This window comes from Notamacropus eugenii, chromosome 1, assembly GCF_028372415.1.
Source record: "Notamacropus eugenii isolate mMacEug1 chromosome 1, mMacEug1.pri_v2, whole genome shotgun sequence".
NCBI classification, from domain to species: Eukaryota; Metazoa; Chordata; class Mammalia; order Diprotodontia; family Macropodidae; genus Notamacropus; species Notamacropus eugenii.
Window position 1 is genome coordinate 155,614,517 of NC_092872.1, and position 6,793 is coordinate 155,621,309.

Genomic DNA, 6,793 nt, shown 5'->3' on the forward strand with positions numbered 1-6,793 from the left:
CACTGGATTTCAAGTCTGAACATCATGGTTCAAATCCTAGCTCTGCTAGGTCCTGAGATTTTGGCAAAATCCTTTCAACTCATTAAATTCTTTCCTCTCAGCTTTAGCACCTTGCCAGACACATAGTAAGCTCTTAATAAATGCTCTCTCTGTCAAATGAACAAAATTATTTTCAAGGTTCAGCTCAAGAACCTACGAATTTATGGAACTTTTGAAGTTTTAAATGCAAACCCTCTCATAATCTAGCAGTAAATCTTAAATCCTTATCTTGGTCCCTTTTAATACATTTTTTTGCTGAGGCAATTGGAGTTAAATGACCTGCCCAGGGTCACACAGCTAGTAAGTGTCAAGCATTTGAGGCTGGATTTGAACTCAGGTCCTCCTGACTCCAGAGCCAGTTCTCCCTTTGAATAAATTTTTTAAAAAGACTTCGCTTTTTAAAATTGTTTCTTTGATGCAATTTCAACATAGGGTTTATAATCTAATGAAATCATATGTATCAGGAAGTATTTTGAAATTGTAAAATACTCTCCTATGTATTAGACAAGATAGCCATTATGAAAGAATTATAGAATTTTAGAGCTGAAAGGGACCCCTTAGAGCATCTAGTTCCCATTCTGTCATTTTGCAGATGAAAAAACTGAGGCACTGAGGCACTGAGAAGTGATTTGCCTGAGGCCACAATATTAGAACCAAAGTTTCCTGACTCATAAGCCAGTATACTTTCCAGGATACTATGCCCGGCTTCTTTCCTTCTTTCTCTTTCTCTCTCTTCTTCCTCCTTCTTTAAACAACAACAACGTTTCAATTTTAAGAACTCCTTTCAGTTCTAAGAACTGCTTTGGGACATAACAGTTCTAACTTAAATATTCTCTATCTTCACGATAGTTCATAAATTGAAAGAACCCAACAAGGTATAGTTTACAAAGGATTAAATACAAATCAGAATACCTGAATTCCAGTGTTAGCTCTGCCACTTACTTCCTGTGTTACCTTGCACAAGTCACTCATCTCTGTGGGACTCAGTTTCCTCATCTGTCAAAGAAAAGAACTGGGTTAGATATCCTCTAGAGTTCCTTCTACTCCTAAATCTACAATTCTAAGTAGTAATTAAGGAGGAAGATGTTTTTCTTATTCATTCACTCACTTTATAAGAACCGACACATACTGGTCAGCGAGGTTAAGCTCCCTGGTACATTCAGCAACACTTCCTGTTAGGGGTTTTTTTTCTTGTTGTGCACAGTATAATTTTGGTTACCACATCAGTCGGAGTAACAAGGTTTTTCTGCACCAAGGACACATAATCAAAGGAAAAAGAGAATATTGACTGGACCGACCTTGGCATGTGACATCAGTGCTGAAACTTTCCAATATAAATGCGTTCTCTCTGTTTCTCCCCCTCAGTCAGTTCAACAGCGCACCAATTACTAGTCATTGTGGTAAAAACAAATAAGGCTTCATTAACATCGCCTTTCTGATGGTGGTAAACAAGTTTATTTACACTTGAGCACTGCTAAAGAATAAGTCATAGAGAAAAGTTCGTGGTAGGTGGCCCTGCTTTTTTCATTAAGGCCAGCTTTTACAAAATCACTGGGAACTCGGTTAGACAAGCGGCTATTCAAGGAAGCCCGGGGTTAATGAAAGTATGGTGTTTGTACTTGTTACACGTGGGACAGCAACACTTGGAATCATGAATGGTCACATTTTTATTTAATGATATATGCTTTTTTCTCTTGCTAGCATTCTTTCTTAACCCCTTGCGACTGTTCTCCTTGCGATGGCTATATGCAATGGATAATTTGGATCTATGCAAGGAGAGAACATCTCCCTCACACCTACTGTGCGTAACCAACTGAAAAAAAAATATGTTTGATTATAGGATGATTCTGGCATAACTTGCAAGACAGGCCAGGACTATAGATGTAGAACTGGAAGGTACCTTAGGATTTTTCTAGTCCAACTCCTCCCTTTTAAAGATAAGGAAATTGATCCAGAAAGGTTAAATCTCTTGACCAAGGTCACAACTGAGCTCGAATTTGACCTTTGCACTTCTGTTCACAAATCAAGTGCTCTTTTGGCTTTATGTGAGAAAGATATTTGAAATGATTATCTAGTTTTGGGGAGTGAGGTAGTGGTTACATGGGAAGGCAGCAAATAAAAATCAATGAGTCAGTAAACATTTATCATATACCTACTATGTACTAGCACTTACTATAAGCTAAGGACTAGGCATACCAAAAGAGACAAAATAGACTTCCCCGCCTTCAAGGAGTTTACAATCTTATATGAAACCTCTCAACTTGTTTCCTTCTTTGATATTAGGAAACATTGGTCCTAGAGAAGAGATAATGGAACATGCTTCCCTCCTCTTGACACAGGAAGGGAAGGAGAGGAGGTGTACAGGAGTGGAATGTTACATACACTATATCCTTTGCTTTTATGTGACTTTTTCTTTGTTTAAAGGGAGGGTTCAATTTCAGGGAGTATATGTATATAGGGGAGGGGGAACAGTGCATAGCCAGAAATAAGTGTGATATAAAAACAAAAATAAAACATTTTTTTTAAAAGGATAGGGAAACTAAAAAAGAAAAAGGAAAGATTTTGTTTACCAATTAGCAAAGGTCTTCATTTAAATAGTGTACAACAACAAAAGAAGAGTGGAAAAGGCCAAGTCACTACTATGAAGTTTAGTATCTAAAGTCAAGAAATAAGAGAAGATATCTTATAAACAAAAGTATATGTGAATGAGATCTTCCATTGCTACCATCATTCAAAGTATTCTTTTACTGAACTAAGAAAATGGGGCAGAGTTGTGAATGCAGTTCAAAAATACTGATCGCAGAACCTAGTTATTCTTCTAATGCTTAAACAACCCTTTATCCTAATGCAACTATAAAAATAATATAGCCAAGAGATGCAATGAGGTTCCCTGAATAGAGGTCTAGTCTTAGAGTCAGGAATAATAGATGTAGAATTTAAAGAGACTTTAAGAATCATCAGTTCGACCCAATCATTTTTCCAGATGAGGAACCCAAGACTCAGAGAGACCAAGTTATTTGTCCAAGGTCAAACAGGCTGTGATAGTGAAGAATTTGAACTCAGATCTTATGACTCTAAATCAAGTATATTTTCTACTGTACCATTCTGTCTATGTGTGTGTGCTGTCTCTGTGTGTATATGTGTTGCTCTCTGTCTCTGTCTCTCTCTCTCTCCTCCTCCCACCCCTAACATTCTCAAAAGAGTACTAGGGGTCAGCCAGAACTTTAGCCCTTTATGGAATGATTGTAATAATCCAACTGGACTAATATTTTTTTTGTTGTGGGGGGCTCTGCTCACCTGTCCAGATAGTACAGGCAGCACTATTCCTGTCTGATTGGCAGATATGGCCAATTCATCTTCCCCAGATCAGTCTCAGAAGTGGGTCCAAGACCCTTCCCATGAGTCAACCATGGCAGCAAAAACCCAATTCAAGTCATCTGGGGCAAGAGGGCAAGATACTAAGATGAGGTAAGAAAGTCTGAAAGAGGAGACAGGAGGCTCTCCTACCTTGAAGCCTTAGGGAGATCTGTCTAAGCAGTTTAATAAAATCAATGGCATGTCCTCCAAAGGTGACAGCATATACATTATTAGGCTCTCTAAATCCTCCACCTCTGCCATGAAGGTGGAGAGGACCATGAATTTATTATTCAAGGACCAACTTCACAACAGTGGTTGGGGCTCCCCGGGCCTCTCATATCCATATTTGTTCCCTATCATGCTCCGGCATCTTAAGACAGGAGCATTAAGTAAAATGGTAGGACCTAATTTTAAACATTAGTCAAATATTTAGCAAATATTTATGAAGTGCCGACTAGTGCCAGACACTGAGCTAAGAACTGCAGGCACAAAGAAAAGCAAAATACACTGTCCCTGCCCTCAAGGAGCATACACCCTAATGTGAGAGATGACATGTAGATGGCTAGGTATATAAAAAATATATACAGAGAAGGAGAAACGGAACCTCAAAGTGGAAGACATCAATAGCTGGGGGAGACCGGAAAAAGCCCAGTATAGAAAGTGGGCTTTGAATTGAGCCTTGCAGAAAGCCAAGAAAAGTAAGAGGTACAAGTGAGGAGTTGAAGCATTCCAGGCATTGGGGAAATGCCATTCCAGGCACTGAGATGAGACATGGTGCCCTTGTGGAACAAATGCAACTAGGTAATCATTATTAAATTAGAGAGGTCAGCTCATGGAGGGGCTAAGGTATAAGAAAATGATGCAAAGCTACATTCTTTATTTCTTTCTGGTATAGTATAATGGTAAGCCATTGGCCAAAGATTATTTCTATATGGCCGAACTATGTCTGTGGTATACCTTGAACTGAGGAATGATATGATCAGATATGTATTTTAAGGTTATAGTTTTAGCAGCTATGTGGAGGATAGATTAGAGAGGAATGAAGGAAAATCGATTAAAAAGGTTTCTCATCTTGTGTGATTTTTATCCATGCAGAGGCAGTGGATAAATTACCCGGAATCAGGAAGTCCTGAGTTCAAATCCAGACTCAGATATGTGCTACTTGTACGACCCTGGGCAAGTCACTCAACCTTCACCTCAGTTTGCCCAGCTGTTAAGTGGGGATAATAGCAGCACCAACCTCTCAGGGTTGTTGTGAGGATGACATTTGTAAAACACTTAGCAAAGTGACTGGCACATAGTAAGTGCTTATTAAAATGTGTATTTGGTGCGAGCTTGGGAGCAGCAACCTCTCATCTGTCTCAGAACTTTCGCAGCCTGACCAGCTATCCCCCCAGCTACCCTCCAAAATAGCATCAACTGTCAAGGATCAGCTTATCTTGAATGTCCTAAAGGAGGACCAGGTTCCCCAGAATAAGATCACTGTTGTTGGGGTTGGTGCAGTTGGCATGGCATGTGCCATTAGTGTCTTAACAAAGAAATTGGCTGATGAACTTGCCCTAGTTGATGTAATAGAAGACAAACTAAAGGGAGAGATGATGGATCTCCAGCATGGCAGCCTTTTCCTCAAAACACCAAAGATTGTTTCTGGCAAAGACTACAGTGTGACTGCAAACTCAAAGCTGGTCATTGTTACGGCTGGGGCACGTCAACAAGAGGGAGAAAGTTGTCTTAATTTGGTCCAGCGTAATGTGAATATCTTTAAATTCATCATTCCTAATATTGTTAAATACAGCCCTAATTGCAAGCTGCTTATTGTTTCCAATCCAGTGGATATTTTGACATATGTGGCCTGGAAGCTAAGTGGCTTTCCTAAAAACCGTGTTATTGGAAGTGGTTGCAATCTGGATTCTGCCCATTTCCGTTACCTAATGGGGGAGAGACTTGGTGTCCATTCTTTAAGTTGTCATGGATGGGTCCTTGGGGAACATGGAGACTCCAGTGTGCCTGTGTGGAGCGGTGTGAATCTTGCTGGTGTGTCTCTAAAGAACCTTCATCCTTCTTTGGGAACTGATGCTGATGCAGAAAATTGGAAAGATGTTCATAAACAGGTGGTTGAAAGTGCTTATGAGGTAATCAAACTGAATGGCTACACTTCCTGGGCCATTGGTTTGTCTGTGGCAGATCTGGCAGAAAGCATTATGAAGAATCTTAGGAGAGTGCATCCAATTTCCACCATGATTAAGGGCCTATATGGCATTAAAGAGGATGTCTTCCTTAGTGTCCCATGTGTCTTGGGGCAGAATGGCATTTCAGATGTGGTGAAGGTCAACCTGAATCTGGAGGAGGAGAGCCATTTAAAGAAGAGCGCAGATACTCTTTGGGGAATCCAGAAGGAGCTGCAATTTTAAAGCCTTTGAATGTGCTGCCATAAAGAGAACAGGACAGGGGTTGAGGGGTTATGTATGATCTGCTTCTCAGATAGACCAAATCCTTCCTCTGATTAGCAACTAAGCACCAGAAGTGTAAAACCTGTGAACACACTCTAGTTTCTTCCTAAAGTTAGAAATGGGGAATAGAACCCTGTTGTAGTTTGCATATGATTCTGAATATGACCTGTATAGTCTCAGTGGTTGGTGCCAAGCAGAGCCAGTGCCCCACAGGTATATAAACTACCTACTTTGTATGTAGGTGCTACAAGTTCCCTTAGGTCCAGAAGACAACACTCCTGGATACAAAACACCATACAGTAGTAATTCTTTTTTTGATACATTGATTACCTTTGTGCCTCCCCTCCATTAGGGCACTACAGCATGGCCCCCATGTATCACCTTTCTAGAGGACCTGATTTTGTCTGCCTATATCAATAGCTGTAAATTTCCATATTATATAAAAAGGTCTGTATGTGTACAACAACACAACCAATTCCTCAAGTGTCATACTAACCCTAAATACTGAATAAACAACAAATAACTGATAAAAAAAAAATGTGTATTCCCTTTTCTTTCATGCCCTCCTATATTCCTCCATTGAGGATATACCTAATGCATTATAGGCCTTCCTCTAGGCTTTTAAAAAAACTTTTATGGATGCTCTGACAGAGAGGTAATGGGCTCAGGGTACAGAATACTACCAAAAACAGTACAGTTTTTGGACATGGTCAATACAGGAATTTGTTATAAGGATTTTTTTTCTCTCTTTTTCCCAATGAGTTATAGGAGATGGGAGAGAAAGAAGATAGACTTTTGCGAATTGAAAAAAAAAACTAGTTTAAAAATACATTAGGAAAGATGATTGCTAGAATTCATGCAAAACAACAGCCAAAACTTGAAAAGTCCTGAGTACTCTAACATAAATGCCTTTAGCAGAAATGGGCCAACAGAGGAGAATACAGAGG

General features: G+C 39.6%; 1 pseudogene; it reads left to right on the forward strand.

The window, feature by feature from the left end:
* Positions 1 to 4,697: 4,697 nt before the first annotated feature.
* Positions 4,698 to 5,930, forward strand: LOC140509482 (L-lactate dehydrogenase A chain pseudogene; annotated as a pseudogene).
* The last annotated feature ends 863 nt before the right edge of the window (positions 5,931 to 6,793 follow it).